The sequence below is a fragment of the Dermacentor silvarum genome, chromosome 10, assembly GCF_013339745.2.
Source record: "Dermacentor silvarum isolate Dsil-2018 chromosome 10, BIME_Dsil_1.4, whole genome shotgun sequence".
Lineage (NCBI taxonomy): Eukaryota > Metazoa > Arthropoda > Arachnida > Ixodida > Ixodidae > Dermacentor > Dermacentor silvarum.
Window position 1 is genome coordinate 131,433,716 of NC_051163.1, and position 17,393 is coordinate 131,451,108.

The 17,393-nt window shown below is 47.9% G+C and overlaps 1 protein-coding gene across 3 annotated transcripts in view; it reads right to left on the reverse strand.

Moving 5' to 3' along the window:
- LOC119431857 (ATP-binding cassette sub-family C member 2-like) overlaps positions 1-17,393 on the reverse strand; it is a 1,116,245-nt gene that overhangs the window by 852,452 nt on the left and 246,400 nt on the right. The gene's annotated exons all lie outside the window — the stretch shown is intronic.

Sequence of the window (17,393 nt, forward strand, 5' to 3'; positions counted from 1 at the left end):
CATCCTGCTGCAACAACCTCGGGAGCCACCGACCTTTCGTGGATCATCGGCTGAAGATCCTGATACCTGGCTGGAGACATATGAGAGGACCGCGACGTTCAACAAATGGAGCGACGACGACAAGCTGCGCCATGTTTACTTCTCGCTTGAAGACGGCGCCAGAACCTGGTTCGAGAATAGGGAACGTGCACTAACAAACTGGGACCTCTTCCGAGCCGCATTCCTGGACACCTTCACGAGCGTCGTGCGTAAAGAAAGAGCTGCAGCCTTGTTGGAAAACCGTGTACAGCTCCCGAATGAGAGCATCGGTATGTACACTGAAGAAATGACTCGATTATTCCGGCACGCCGACCCCGCTATGCCAGAAGACATGAAAGTTCGCTTGCTCATGCGGGGAGTTAAGCAGGATCTATTCGCCGGACTGGTGCGGAATCCACCAACGACAGTCCAAGACTTTCTCTCGGAGGCTACGACGATCGAGAAAGCACTGGACATGCGCAACCGGCAATACAATCGCCGTTCGACGCCACATTACGCCGAAGTCCAAGGACTCTCCCACGACCTATGAGACACCATCAGTGCGATAGTACGCGAAGAGCTGCAGAAGTTGCTACCGTCGTCGCAGCGTCAAGTTGCTTCCATCGCCGATATCGTGCGGGAGGAAATCCAGCAATCGCTAGGACTTCCCGAATCGCCGCAACCCGAGCCGGAAGCGCTGACCTACGCCGCCGTCGCCCGTCGTCAAGGCCCCCCTCCGCGCTCGCGCCAGGGCCCCGTAACGCCGCAGTTCCGACGTCCATCACCGCCGCCGCCAGCATGCCCGTCCGTCGTCCAGCGCAGCTACCCGAGAAAGACGGACATTTGGCGCGCCCCCGACCAACGCCTGCTCTGCTATCACTGCGGGGAAGCTGGTCATATCTACCGCCGATGCCCATACCGCGAGATGGGCCTACGAGGATTCGCCGTCAACGCGCCGCGTCCAGTGCGGGGTGAACGACCGCGCGACATTGCCGACTACCTCGCCGCAGCCCAGTGGCAACCCCGACGACCCTCACGCTCGCCGTCACCAGGCCGCTAAATCTCGCCGCATAGACGTCAGTATACCGGTCCCACCCGGGGCCGATCTCCCAGCCCTTACCCGGGAAACTAAAGTCAGCAACCGATGGAGGTGCGGTTGCTGTACGATGCAATGCCGAAGATCCTCCGCCGCCGCCGACGACGACGATTCGCGAATCATCACGACGAGATATCAGCACGCTGCCTAGCAACAGCCTTAACAGCACTTCGCCGCCGTAAGAAGACCGGCCGACGCGACGTAGCAGCAGCGGAGCAAGCCGACGCAGCCGTGATCCGACGCCACGACTTAACCGTAATGCTAGACGGCGGTCTACCGACTTAGACGTGCTCATCGATGGTCATAAAGTCACCGCTCTCGTCGACACTGGCGCCGACTATTCCGTCTTCAGTGGCGCGTTCGCCGCCAAGTTAAAGAAGGTGAAGACGGCGTGGCAAGGACCCGATATCCGGACAGCGGGAGGCCACCTAATAACGCCGGCTGGAATCTGCACAGCCCGAGTCACGGTAAACAACCGCACTTACCCGGCGAGCTTCGTAATCTTGCAGCACTGCTCCAGGGATATCATCCTAGGCATGGACTTTCTAAATCAACACGGTGCAGTCATCGACTTAAGGTCCAAGTCGATAACTCTTTCAACGCACAACGCGATACCACCGGATACAAGCATAAGTTACCATGCCTTGAATGTGCTTGAAGAACAAGTCACCGTTCCGCCTCGCTCCAGCGTAATGATTTCCGTCGGCACCGAAGTGCCTGCAGACATGGAGGGCGTCATTGAGGGCGATCATCACTTACTGCTCGACCGTGAAATTTGCGTCGCTAGAGGCATAGCAGAGCTACGTGCAGGGAAAGCAAGGGTGATGCTCACGAACTTCAGCCCCGAATACAAGCACATTAACAAAGGCACCACGGTCGCCTACATCGACGAAATAGTACAAGCCAGCAGTGCTTTCGCCTTCACGGATTCCAGTGCACCTACAACGACGACTATAGTACCTGAACCAACTTTCGACGTCAATCAGAACCTTCCCAGGCATAAGAAAGAACAACTAAAGGATCTGCTCCTGCAATACGAGGACTGCTTCTCGTCGTCTCAAAAGTTCGACAAACCCCTGTCGCCAAGCACCGCATCATAACCGACGAAAATGTCCGGCCGCTCCGTCAGAGCCCGTACCGAGTTTCGGCGCGCGAACACGAGGCCATAAGGCAACAAGTCGACGAAATGCTACGCGACGACATCATCCAGCCGTCCAAGAGTCCGTGGGCGTGCCCCGTTGTGTTAGTGAAGAAGAAAGATGGAACCCTACGTTTCTGCGTCGATTATCGTCGCCTCAACAAAATCACGAAGGACGTATACCCCCTCCCACGGATTGACGACGCCTTGGATCGACTCTACAACGCAAAGTATTTTTCGTCGATGGACCTCAAAACCGGCTACTGGCAAATCGAAGTCGACGAGAGGGACCGGGAGAAGACGGCCTTTATAACACCAGACGGACTGTTCGAGTTCAAGGTCATGCCGTTTGGTCTTTGCTCGGCGCCTGCCACTTTCCAACGTGTCATGGATACAGTACTGGCAGGCTTGAAGTGGCAGACTTGCCTCGTCTATTTGGACGACGTCGTTGTGTTTGCCTCAAGCTTCGAAGAACACCTGCGGCGCCTTGAAACAGTTCTTCAAGCAATCAAGACCTCCGGACTCACGTTGAAGCCAGAAAAGTGCCGCTTCGCATATGAGGAGCTCTTGTTTTTGGGCCACGTCATCAACAAGTCTGGAGTGCGCCCCGACCCTCAGAAAACTGCGGCCGTCTCCAACTTTCCTCCGCCCGCTGACAAGAAGGCAGTGCGTAGATTTCTTGGACTGTGCGCCTATTACAGGCGCTTCGTCAAGAATTTTTCACGGATCGCTGAGCCACTGACGTATCTCACGAAGGCCGACGTCGAGTTCAAGTGGGAGACGCCGCAAGTCGAAGCTTTTGAAGAACTGAAACGACGCCTGCAATCGCCGCCAATACTTGCACATTTCGACGAAAATGCCGATACCGAAGTCCACACCGACGCAAGCAGCGTAGGACTCGGCGCCGTGCTTGTGCAGAGGACTGACGGACTAGAAAGGGTTGTAAGTTACGCTAGCCGGTCGCTATCGAAGGCGGAAGCAAATTATTCCACAACAGAAAAGGAGTGCCTCGCCATCATCTGGGCTACATCAAAGTTTCGCCCCTACCTCTATGGCAGGCCCTTTAAAGTTGTGAGCGACCACCACGCCTTGTGTTTTCTAGCTAACTTGAAGGATCCTTCAGGTCGCCTCGCACGATGGAGCCTGAGACTTCAAGCATTCGACATCACCGTCGTTTACAAATCCGGGCGAACGCACGCTGACGCCGATTGTTTGACTCGCGCCCCCGCCGAACCGCCGCCACAAGACGACCAGGATGACGACACTTTCTTGGGACCCATCAGTGCCGACGAATTCGCCGAACAACAGCGAGCCGACCCTGAACTAAGGAGCCTTGTAGACTACCTGGAAGGCAAGACCGTCATTGTGCCGAAGGTGTTCAGGCGAGGATTGGCGTCGTTCTTGCAAAACGACATTCTCCTAAAGAAGAACTTCTCGCCTCTCCGAGCTAACTACCTCCTCGTGGTACCCTCAGCATTGCGTCCAGAGGTTCTGCAAGCTCTCCATGACGACCCAACGGTTGGACATCTCGGTTTTTCCCGCACTCTCGCGAGGATACAAGAAAAATACTACTGGCCTCGCCTCTCTGCCGACGTCGCCCATTACGTAAGGACATGCCGAGACTGTCAGCGACGCAAAACACCGCCGACAAGACCAGCCGGACTTCTACAGCCAATCGAGCCACCTCGCCGACCGTTCCAGCTGATCGGGATGGATTTACTGGGGCATTTTCCGACGTCGACGTCCGGGAATAAATGGATAGTTGTCGCTACGGACTACCTCACCCGCTACGCCGAAACAAAAGCCTTGCCCAAAGGGAGTGCCACCGAGGTAGCCCGATTCTTCATTGAGAACATCCTCCTGCGTCACGGTGCCCCAGAAGTCCTCATCACCGACAGAGGCACGGCCTTTACGGCAGAACTAACTCAAGCCATCCTGCGGTACAGCCAGACAAGCCATCGCCGCACCACCGCCTACCACCCGCAGACGAATGGCCTCACCGAGCGCCTAAATAAGACCATCGCCGACATGCTGGCAATGTACGTCGACGTCGAACACAAGACGTGGGATGCCATCCTTCCGTACGTGACCTTCGCATACAACACGGCCGTGCAAGAAACGACGCAAATGGCGCCGTTCAACCTGCTCTACGGAAGCAACCCGGCAACGACGCTTGACGCCATGCTACCAGACGTCGCTGACGAAGAAAATCTCGACGTTGCCACTTATTTGCAGCGTGCCGAAGAAGGTCGACAGCTCGCCCGCCTGCGCATCAAGAACCAGCAGAGGACCGACAGCCGACACTACAATCTACGACGACGCTACGTCGAGTACCAGCCCGGCGACCGTGTTTGGGTCTGGACTCCGATACGCCGACGAGGACTTAGCGAGAAACTGTTGCGCCGCTATTTCGGACCATATAAGATAATCCGACGTATTGGCGCATTGGACTATGAGGTCGTGCCAGACGGCATTTCGCAATCACAGCGACGCCGGGCACGACCTGAAGTCATCCACGTGGTGCGTCTTAAGCATTTCTACGCCCGCTGACGAGCTTAAAGGTACTTGTTACTTTGTTATTTTCTTTCTTTATTACGCGTCGTTTTGTTTTCGCTTTCGCGTTTGTTTGTAGCATCGGGACGATGCTTTTTAAGGGGAGGGTATTGACACGTATACATGTTTATCTTTCGCCGATGGCCGCTTTGCACCGGCTAACAAATGTTAAACGTTATCGCTCGGCGCAGGACGCGCCTGTATCGGAAGTTTCTAGAACGTTATCGATGCTTCTTTCCGTTGCCTGTTTTCACCGACGCTTATGTTATCTGATTGTATGAGCGACGCGAATTGTCTAGAACTTTCTGGAAGACACGCGCGTACCAGGGATTATTCTGGAACCTTCGATGACTCAGGTATAAAAGCCGACGCGTTTTGCCGCAGATCAGATTTTCGACGATCGCCGACTGTGTTCGCCGCTATCGTTGTGCTTTGAGTGTACCTTGCTTTTGTGGGCACAGGTTCGCCCAATAAACAACCAGTTTCGTTTTACACAGTTTTACGACTGTTTTCTTCAGCGTCACTACTACGTGACAATATGTAGTGCGAACAGACGACGGCGTTGACCTCCGCCGAAACAGGAGAATGCTTAACCGTCTCCCAAAAGGAAGGGTGCACACGGAAACTATGGAAACTTACGAATTTCCAGAAAACGCAGAGCAGCCGAGTGCGGCACAATTGGCTCATAGCCCAGATGGCTCGAATGCAACAGATTCAGCGGTGCCTCCGACTCGCGCTGTGGCCAATGGTGACTCCACTAGCACCGTAACGCGGTTTGGTAGAGTGGTGAAGAAACCCATGCGACTGGGCTTTGATGAGTAGTGGTTTCGTGTTTTGTTTCTTCTAGTACTGCATATATTCTGTACCATGTATCTGCGAATGTTCCTGTGTGGTGAAAAAAAAAACCATAAGACTTCGCTTTGATAAGTGGTTTGGTGTTTTGTTTTTTCTAGTACAACATATATTCTCTATCATGCACGTGCTAATGTTCCTGTGCTTGAAAAAGAGGGATGTGCTGTTATCGCCTGCCTGTGTTCGGCGTGTGACGTCACGACTGATAGCTGGGCGACAACTGCGTGCGCCAAGCTACTTTTACCAGGTGACGTCCCTCAGAGTGTACATTATCGGCCAGCACAATAAAGAGGGGTTCTTTCCTTTCACAGCACAGCTCGTCGTCTGTTTATTCCGATACGCATACGCGTCGCACTCGTATGCAGTGTCACCACAGTTTACACTTGTGAACGCAATCTCGGAAATGAATTGCCAGGTGAGCCTCTCAGCCATTCCTGACGTTATTGTTGTGCTGTCTTAACCTATCATTCAAGCATTGTTCAGTTGGACCCACGTATACTTTACCGCATGACAAGGAAATTTTGGAAACCACTCCAACCTGGCAATCGACGTAATTATTTTCGAGGTTTATAACGCAGGCTGGGGCTCTGCGGATACAAGGATTAGTCATCCTTCAGAGCTTGGCAAGCTTCAACGGGGCAGAAAGACCACCTTTACATCAGCACGCTTTGCAATCTTTTTCAAATTGTGGGTCACACAATGTACATACGGAGGTTCCCTTTTGTTGAGTTGATAAGCTCGCGACTTCTTCAACATCTTTTCTGCTACCGATATAAGATTAGCCTGCGGGTAGTCGGTCTGCTCTAGGCGGTCGATATGCCTAAGGAAACTATCCCTTAGCCTATGAGGGCAGGACTTCTTAAATGCATTCCACAGGCACATATTGGCGATGCTACGTTTGACGAGCTGGGAATGGCAGGAGCTGAAGTGGAGCAGTGGCTTATTTGCCTGTGGCTCATACCGCTCAGAGACGTGGATAGCTGATAAAAACAATCTTAAATCTGAATAACTGAGATAAATCTCGATAAACTATGTTGGAAGTGGCGCCCGTGTGTGTATGTGTGTTTTCTCCGACTTTGTCCGTCGTCGTCTTCACGCCTCGCTCTTCAGAATATGCTCCACCAACCCGCCCAGTTCTTCATTACGCTCCTGACCGACGAGCTGCAGGCCTCTGTTCTCGATGACCCCCAGTTGGACTCTCACGTTAGCTAATTTATTCAGAAAAACGCGGAGCTAGTGAGCCTGGACAAGCAAATCTTCGACGCCACTGACGACGACGCTTACGAGGAAGAATACTGACGGTCGAATACTGGCGGTCGAATACGGTCGAATACTGACGGCTTGTGTTGAAACACAAGCCCAACACAAGCCCAACGGGTTGTGTTGAAAATGCTCTGATATGTGGTCAAATGCTGCTAATGCTGTCCGGCGACGTGGAGTGTAACCCCGGGCCCGATCACGTCGAGGAAATGCTTCAAGAACTATTGAAAGGCCAGAAAGAACTCGTAAAAGATGTGAGCCAAATTACGGCAAACCAATCCACGTTTCATGAGGAACTAGGTATTGTCAAGCTAGAAATAGAGGAGCTGCGCAATACCCTAATGAACGTGCAGGAAAGTAGAAGGGAACTTTAAAAAATGGCGCAGGAGATGAAATTAACGATTCAGCAGCAGCAACAAAAATTATTGACTTGGAGGACCGACAACGCCGAAACAATTTGGTCGTAATTGGAGTCACGGAAAACGCGAGCGAGGTTTCAGGTGAGCTTAAACAGAAAGAAAACAGAAGATTTTTCTCCGGCGATGGACCCCTGGCAGCCTAGCCCCGGGCACCAACAGACATAACCGCTGGACAAATAAAGTTTATTCCTATCCTATCCTAAATAGAAAGTAATGTATTATCTTTTTGAAGGGCGACTCGATGTGAAGGTTAGCTCTGTGGAAAGAATCCACAGACACCGCAAGAAAATAAGGAACATAACACGAGCTGTGATAATAAAATTGTTTTACTGCTACGAATAGATGGCAGTACTAAAGAATTGCGAGAAGCTCAGGGGAACAAACATTTCTGTATCGAATGATTACTCACAATCAACGTCGCAAGAACCCGTGGGCAAGCACTAAAATGGAAAGGGAAAGAGGGGTAAAGGTACGGCTCGTTCACGATAGTTTTTATTGATAACGAGTTGTTTGGATGGGACAATGAGAGAGGGTGCAGAGTGAAACTTGACCGGCAGCATGCAAGTGAAGACGAGTCTGCTTGACGTTGCAAAGCGGATAGACATAATTTTATCCTGATCAAAGTAAATGCGCGAAGCCTAGCAAATAAAACAGTCGAGCTTGAACACCTTCTTATGCAGCACAATCCGCATGTTATCGTTGTCACGGAGACTTGGTTGCGCGCCGAAATTGCTGATTCCGAAATAGTCCCGCCTGGTTATGGGGTTATTCGCAATGATCGTGACACGCGGGACGGCGGTGTGGCAATCATATTTAAAGAAGGAATTGACATCGTACGAATGAAAGAGTGCCCTGAAACCGAAAGTATTTGATGAAAGCTTAAACTCAACGGCGCTGGCTGCGTACTTGGAGAAGTATATAGACCCCCAAATGCCCCTTTACCATTATTGAAATCAATCCAAGACTATTTGTGCTGTAATGTACCTGCCTGCGCACGTTTGATAGTAGCGGGAGACTTTAATCTTCCGGGTATACAATAGGACAGTCTTGAAAGTGGTTCTTCCGACGTTACAAAATGTGACACCCTGTTGGACATCGTGTTTACTGAAAACTTGACACAAGTTGTGAATGAGATAACTAGGAGTGGACCCATGAGAGAAACATTGCTAGACTTGGTGTTCGTAAATGAAAAAATACATGAATATGAGTTAAATATTGAAGAAGGACTTTCAGACCACAAACTTGTTATAATTCGCGTAAAAAGTGGTGTACCATGTAAAAATAAGAAAAGGAAACAAATCTTCGTTAGAGATTTCAACAAGGCTGACAACGTCAGCATTTTAGACCACTTAGAAAAGTAACTTTACTCTTTCGACGAATCGTATGACGTTGATATCTTGTGAACGGAATTTAAAAGAATAATCAATTATTGTGGTAAAACATTTGTGCCTCAACGGAAAAAAACAGTCAGAAAGTGTAACCCATGGGTTAATCTGGAAATAATTCAGTTAAAACGCAAATTGAACGCATGAAAAGAAACAACCAAAGAAAACAAGATGACATTTCACAACTATCATCTCTGCTTAAGAGCAAGTTAATTTCAACAAAAGAAAAATACTTTTCTGAGACCTTACCTTGTTGTATGAAATATCCATCTCAATGTTTCTGGCGTCACATCGCTCCGACGAAAGACAACATCCAGTACATAGATTTTGGAGGCCAGATCATGACCGATCACAAAGAAATTTCTGAAAAATGTAACGAGTTCTTTCACTCTGTATTCGTGCCTCCTGAAGTTGAGAGCGCAGACGTCTGCGCAGAAAGTATCCACGAACAGGAAGGCATGCCAGATATCACTATATCTGAGCAAGGAATATTATAGCTTTTGCTAGATATTGACACAAAAATGTTTGTTTGTCCTTACAACGTCCCCAATGAGTTTTTAAAACGTTATGCTGAATGGGTGTCTAAATATTTAAATATTATTTTCAGCTTGTCCTTGGATAAGTGAAAATTGCCCTCCGACTGGTTAAGAGCGAAATTTATGCCGGTTAATAAAACTGGAAACAAACATTGTGTTGAAAACTACAGGCCAATTTCAATCACGTCCACATGCTGCAAAATACTGGAACTAATAATATCGTCAAGTTTATTTGATTACCTTGAGGGCCAAAATCTGTTTAATCTTAATCAACATGGCTTTAACGCAAATTGTCAACGCTCACCCAGCTCGTAGAAACATTCCACGAGTTAGCAAAAGCAATCAACGATAAAAATCAGGTCGATGCAATTTGTCTTGATATGTGAAAAGCATTCGATCAGTTTCCACACAAAGACCTTATAAGGAAACTAAAGAATTTTGGAATAAATGGTACTATTGTCGCTTGGATTAAATCGTATCTTGAAAATAGAACGCAGTATGTGGAAATCAACAGTGCGAAATCCGGCATTCTGAGTGTTTCATCAGCTGTTCTCCAGGGCTCCGTGCTCGGTCCCGTCTTATTTCTGTGTTATATCAATGATATTGCAGAGACAGTTTCCTCAGGTGTTAAGGTTGGGTTATTCGCAGACGATTGCCTGCTTTACTCACATATAACATTCAAAGACGTAATAGTTCAGCGGAAACCCGCTAGGTGGAGAGAAATAATTAAAGCGAAAGCACTCTCAGAAGCGCTTGGGTTTAAAGTGGAAGGAAACATAAACAGATCAGCCGTAGAGATCAGCAAGAGACGATTAGAGTACTGGTGGAAAAAAAGCAGGGAAAAGATGGATACGACCTGATCTCTTAAAATCATAGGCAGCGGTACAGGGTAAATAAAAAAAAAAGAAAAATAATGAGAGGTATACAAAAATGCTAGATAAAGAACAGGTATAGTATACCTGATTAAATCAAGCAGGCTAGGTGACTATTTGTCGTCGCCCCGTTTGAAAGGGGATGCCAATAAATCATCATCATCATCATCATCGAAAATTCGACATCATTTGAGACGTCAAACACTTGCCTTTGCTTCGTATTGTTGACAAATTCAACTTCGCCCTGCCATCTGCTAGCCGCCTGGTTAGCTTAGATGGTAGAGCGGCTGCCCCGGAAAGGCGGTGGTCCCGGGTTCGAGTCCCGGATCAGGACGAATTTTTCTTGAACTGCGAGGCTTTCTTTCGAGGAACCCGTACGGGTTTACTTTGTAGCACTTGCTACTTTTGGGTGGATGTCTCATTTTCCCTTTAACATCCAAAGAAGATGAAATTACGATAAACACGGAGTTAAGTAGTGTCCATGACTGGTGCATGAAACGGAAAATGAAAATAAATGATAGCAAAACATCCTTTATAAGAGTAACAAACAAAATTAAAGATATTCTTCCGTTTGAATAGGAAATTGAAGGACACAAATTATAGAAAGTAAGCCACTTCAAGTATCTAGGCTTAAAGATAAGTGAAAATTTAAATTGGGATAAGCACATTCATAGCTTGTGTAGTGCAGCCGAGAGAAAAATGTTGACTTTGCGCCAGAAACTAGGGCAGGCAACCATGACGGCGAAACTAACCTTCTATTTGACACTTGTAAGGCGAACTTTGGAATATGGCTGTATCGTGTGGGACCCCTATATGAAAAATCAGATAGCAAAGATTCGTACAAAGAAGGGTGGCTAGATTTATTCTGTCTAGATATAAGTCCACAGATTCAGTCTCGGGGATGTTGTCAGAGCTTAAATTACCTCAACTGCTAGAGCGGAGAAGAGTTGCTAGACTTAAGTTCCTATATCTTTTTCGGGGTAATTTCTTTAACATGAACACCGGACTGTACATAACGCAGCGCTCGGCCCGAACATTCAGGAACGCTCACAACCAACAACTTGCACCCTTCCAAGCTCGGATCAACACATTGAAATATTCATTCTTCCCATGAACAATTGAAGAATGGAACTCGCTGCCACAGCACATAACCCAAACAGACTCTGTCAGTTCGTTTGGAAAATCTGTACACCTTTACTTTGACTTACCAAATCAACCACGACAATTTGTTTGTAGCGAACTTCAACTACTCGGAAATATTGATGTTGCTGTGTGTGCTTCTACTACCGCGTTTGTATTTTATTGTGAGTTGCAGGTTGTGCACGTTAATTTTATTTTGTATCTGTATGTCTACAATGCTGTGATTGCCAATGCATTTTCTTCATTGCAACAAATATTTTCTACCCTGTAACGGCCCCGAAAATGGGCTAACAGCAGTATTAAATGAAATGAAATGACTACTACCAAAATGTGTCTTACGTGGCGTCCCGAGCGTGGCTTTTTCTTCGAGAGCTGGCGAAGCAAACGACGGCGACGAGCACCTCAAGCACGGACGCAACTCTACCGAATGCCGACACCGGTAGTGACCACATCTTAGCGGAAAATGAGGTTAGGGACTTTTTACCTGGCATACCAGCAGAGACAATAACTCCCAGACATGAAACAGTGCCACGTCATCGCACAGTGGTCGTGCCGAAACTCCAAATTCCCATGTTTTCCGGCGCACTTCGCCATTCGCATTCATTCTGGGATCATTTTCGTGCCACAATCTGTCTGAACTCGGAGCTTTTGCTCATAGATAAGTTCAAGTACCTATTATCGCATTGACTGGCACAGCCAAGAGAGCAATCGAGGGCATTCGACTGAGTGAAGAAATTATAGCATCACCATCAAGATTTTGACAGAGCGATTTGTTCGACGCGACTTGCTCAACAACGAGCACGTTCATCACCGCCTTGTCCACCGTCATTGACCACCGCCTTGTGACTAGTCAAGTCTTCGGCTGAGGTAGAAAAGCTTCGGCTGCTCTATGACAATGCCCAGTTTGGGGTCTCCGCATAGATCGGTTTGGTTGGTTCGCCTCATCAATAAAACATAGTCCTCAACCGCGTGCTGATGAAGTGCCTGCTCGCCGACCTCGCGATATTCTATCGCCAAAAGTCTAAGGAAGCGTTGCAGGACACTTCAGGTGACACGACTCCTCAAGAGAGAGCTCGGTGGGCTGCAGAAATGCTAAGTTTTCTGCGCGTCCGGATTGTGATATGAGAGAACGGCAGGCCCGGGCGCGGGGCATAAGCATCCTCACGCTTCATAACTGAAGATGACGTTCTACCTCCCCCAGCGTCAATGGGACAACACCTGCGGACGGCTTCAGCGCTTGCTGCCAAGTCTATTGCAGTTACGGAAGAAGTGTGCCCCTTATGCAACAGTTGCTCGTCATATCATCGCGGAGTGCACCGTCCAACTTTCTGTGGTTGAAAAAAGTGCTCGCGCAGTACTCGATGTGGCTACCGTTGCGGCAGGAGCAATCACGTGGGACGTCTGCCGACGATCGCCCAGCATCATGTGCAGCAAGTGCCATCGTCGCCATTTGACCATCCTATGCGAATAATTCGAGCCAGCTCCATCAACAACTACAACCGTGATGACAGCGGATTGAGATATACCACGCCTTGCATCGCGTGCAGGGCACCAGTCTTTCTCCGGTGACATCTGTCCCAAGCACCCTGAGCGCAGTAGTCTCGTCCGGCTCTAGACTGGACGGGTGTGAATTGAGTGCGGATGACGAAGGCGTCTCGTGCGCATTCTTCTCGACAGCGGCAGCAAGTCCACCTTTATTCGAGCGGATCTTTCGAAGGGCTTCAAGTACTCGGTTATCGGAAACGAGGAACTATCCATTGCTACGTTCGGCCACTCGAAGCCCCGCCAAATCATTCGCAGTTGTCGGGTAGCTTTGACCTGAACCAATCATTAACGCTCGTTGAAATAGTGACTTTTTCTGCTCATATGACATGGACGTGTCATATTGTATCACTGACTAAATTATTCTCGTGTGCTGCTGGTGTTCTGTCAATATGTAGGCACTTTCTTCCAGGAAAAAGTAAACTTCAGATTTATCATGCTCTGTTTTCTTCCCATATAAATTACTGCCATTAGTCTGGGACACCACAACCCTCAGTATGTGTGTGTGTAAAAACATTTTATTTACAAAAGTCCTGAGGCTCGACTATTTCAAGTCGAGGCGGGCGCTCCCACGATGGCACCGTTAAGCCCAGCCCTTCAGCGACATCGTGGGCCCTCTGGACAGCCCGTTGCTGATCTTGAAAAGATGAACTCTCTAGCATCTTCTTCCAATGGAGCCATTCTTCTTCAGGGTTGGCGAGAGTCGCAGGGCATCCCGCGAGCATGTGTCTCATCCCAATGATGCCCTTACACGCATGACAATCTTTCTTGACCCCTCTTTCTGGATACATTTTATCAAGGTGGTACGGCGTGGGATAAGTTCCTGTTTGTAATAGTCTCAGTGAAACTGCCTGAGCCCTGTTCAGCTTTGAATGTGGTAATGGAAATTGTCTGCATCCTAGATAGTAGTGTTTAGTAATCTCGTTATATGTTAATAAATGATCTCTAAATTCTCCGGCCTGGTGGTGCACGGCTGTGTTGTGACTGTCACGGCTAGCAAGTCCTCGTGCCAAGTCATGAGTAACCTCATTGAGGTTAGCCCGGGTCTCGTCCACTTCTCCCATATGCGGAGGAAACCATTGGATTTCAGTTCTCATAATCATAGTGTTTTCAATAAGTTTAGCTGCAACCGCGGCCACGTAGCCTTTATCGAAACCCTTTATAGCAGCTTTGGAATCGCTGTAAATAAAAGTCCATTAACATAAAAAAATTCCCCTATTGCAAAAAAGAGCACTTCGGTATATTGCAAACGTCCCGTGCAGTAGTTCTACAGGTACATTGTTTTGTCGCTATAAGATAATCAGTGTGAAACACATGTTCGATTTTCGTTTAATGTATGCTTATTTCTTCGCAAAGGAACAATTTTGAATGTTTAATTAAGATTCTTCTAACATAAGCACGCAATACACTCATTCACGCACCCGCAGCACCGACAGGCGGCTTGTAACGTTCCTCGCTCGCGCACGACATATCTTTTGCAGTCTCTTAGATTCACACTGCCGTCCATACTTAATAAATACGACTATGATGAGAAAGACGCCAACTTTTCTACGTTTACAAAAAAAAAACAGAAATGCGTGAACTTTTTCTCACTCTTGTCTAATGTCTTATGCTGTCGGAACACGATCAAGAATGTTTCATTGCTCTTTCTATCGCATTTATTGTTTTCGTCATTTTATGAAATGTGTTCACGTGAACATCGAATATTTCAACCATCCTGGAGTGTACCTATATTGTGAGCGCATTGTGGGCATATCGTCGTCGTCATCTGTACGTACGACTCATCATCATCTTTTGTGTCGCGCGGTGCTTCGTCTCTGCTTCGGGCGGCTGCTCGGAAATAAAGGCATCGCATCGGTCGACGTCTAACAAGTGGTGGAGTGTGCTTCTGATTCCCACGTCCTCTTATTTTCTCGATTCCCCTGGAGCTCCGGTCCGGTCGTCGTTTGCTCTCGCCTACCACGGTGATGGCAGAAACCAACCCATCCACCAGTGCTGCTACCACCACTGCTCAGCCAGCTGGGCCTACACAGCAAAAGTTTTTACACCCAAAAGGGTGTAAAAAGGGTGTATTTTAATTTTAACACCCTTGCTTACACCCTTTCACACCCTTTTGTCATTATTTTACAATACTACACCCTATATATAGGGTGCGTACATCTTTTGCACCCTCCGATTGGCACCAAGGGTGTTTCTTTATGCTCAAGAAGGGTGTAAGTGACGCACAAATATGTATGCGTACACACATGTGTGCGCATGCGTCTTCGACAAAGGCTATATATAACATGCCCAGAGCATTGGTGATAATAAAGGCGCTTTATTCGGTAATACAGTGTTCAAGGCAATTCATGTTAAGTGTATCTATCGTAAAGTATTAAAATCCATATGTACTTATTGCAATCGGCTAGCTTTCATTTTCAATTTAAAGAGCATGCGGTAATTACAAAATTCAAGTCAGCCTGTACGCAAAATGCACCCAGTAAGTGCGAACTTAGTGAGCGAATCAAGTTTTTAAGATATTCCTTCGAAAAGTGCTTGCATGGCGTTCTCCTTTCTATTTTTCGAGAAAAGCTTTTTGGTGCATATATGTGGAACACCAGTGCATTATGCGACACTATTCAGGTGTATATTTTGCGAGGCTGGTGCCGCTGACAGCATTCCTGTCAAATGGCTAAACTTCACATATTGTCTCGCTTCAATATTGAAATAACAATATGACCTTTCAAAATATTAATGAAAAAGTATTTTTATGGATATCAGTCCTCGTAAAATATACGTTGTAACATTGATAAAAAGTTATGACACAACTCATTATTTACCCGTTCATTACTTGCACCAACCATCCCAAATTAGCACTACACTAGATAGATTGCAGTGCACTGCATTGCAACACAGGGGCACTGGGGTTTGCCATCCCCAGTAGGAAATCAGACGCTTGTCTGGTTGACCTGCTTGCCTTTCCTCTCCTTGCTTTTTCTATCTCTTTGAACAAACTGCACTACCTTGTCGAAGAGGAAGCGTTATCCTCTTTCAGAGTTAAATAATTTGTCGAGTAATAATTTTACAGTTCCAGCAACTACAGCATAAACTGGAAAACAAAACCGAATCTGATTTGTTCTCCGTGCTCACAGAGCGCGGCACCAGGTGGCACCGTGCGCTGCGCCTCCGGTCTCGAAGGATCTAACAAGCGGTTGATGCAGCTGCGAATGTGTAGTCAGTCGGCTTTTATCGTTTTATGTTGTGCAGATTGTTAGTTCACCGTAAATATGTCTTGATTTGTACTCAAGAGTGGAGCAAGGCCCCAAGGAACAGAGATTGACGCAACGGGAGCGAAGAACAGAAGCGATGGATGGTTACGCTGGTTGACTCTCGGCATGTTCAAAATGGCGAAGTTCCGAATTTGTCGCTGTGTGACGTGCGCGTGTCTGGTCGTGGTGTGCCGTCATAGCGCGGGGATATTTGTGCTGAATGTGTTTCACTTCGTCTACAAAACTCGGCACGCAATGGCATCGAAGAAGTCGTGTGTTCAGGTGCACGTATGTGCATGCTTAGATACGGAAAGCCTGCCCTCAACGGTAGCGCTAAGCTCAGCCGTGTTGCCTCAGCGCTACCCCCTCAACGGATGTTCGTCTACGTGCTCGTAACTTGCTAACGAGGTAAGCCCGTTGTCATCTTGTTTGTATGTGGTAAGCCGGCGTCGCGATCAGAAATATTGTTTAGAAAATGCCAGTAAACGGCGTCTTACGGCAAAAAGGACGCGTGAATGGGAAGAAGGATTACGTTCGGGGTAGATTATTCGTTGGCGTCACCTATTCTCGCACGGGCGCGTTACCTCGGATGGACATACTCACGCCTGCGGCGCGAGTGCTGTATCAGTCATGCCGGATTATATAGCTTTCTCGCGCCTCTACCTTCAAAATACCATCACTGATTTTCCCGGGGGAGCAGTAGGGGCCGTAGTGGAGACCGGGGCTACTGTCCTGGAGCAGTATTTTCGCTCATGCCAGCCTTTTCGTATGTGTTAAGCTTCTCTGCAGCCTAAATTGTTTGCAGACACATTATACTTGCATGACATTATACTTGCTTGCATAAGTGTCACAGCTGTCACCCGTTCGTCGTTGGCGCGAAGTCAATCGACGGGGTATACAAGCCGGTTGGTCGTTCCGTTTGCTCTCCGTGACTTTTCAAAACATATTAACTCAAAAAAAATGCCTAAACTGCTCCCCCGGGAAAATCAGTGATGGTATTTTTAAGGTAGAGCGCCGTAAGGCGTGAGAAAGGTATAATCTGGCATGGCTGACCCGCAGGCGCGGGAATGGCTGTCCGAAATACCGCGCCTGTGCGCGGAGAATAGGTTACGCCAACGAGGAATTTACCACGTTTGATCTACATGGTAGTGCGGTCCCCTCGATCGCGATCGAAATTTTCTGTGTGACGATTATAACCTCTTGGTTTGTGATTGCTATATTCAGCACTTTTATAAAACAAAGATATTGTTGAATCAAAGGGTAAACAGAGGTTTTACAAGTAAAAAAGAACAAGAATTTTGTGCAATTGTATTGCATATGTCCGTGCGACCATT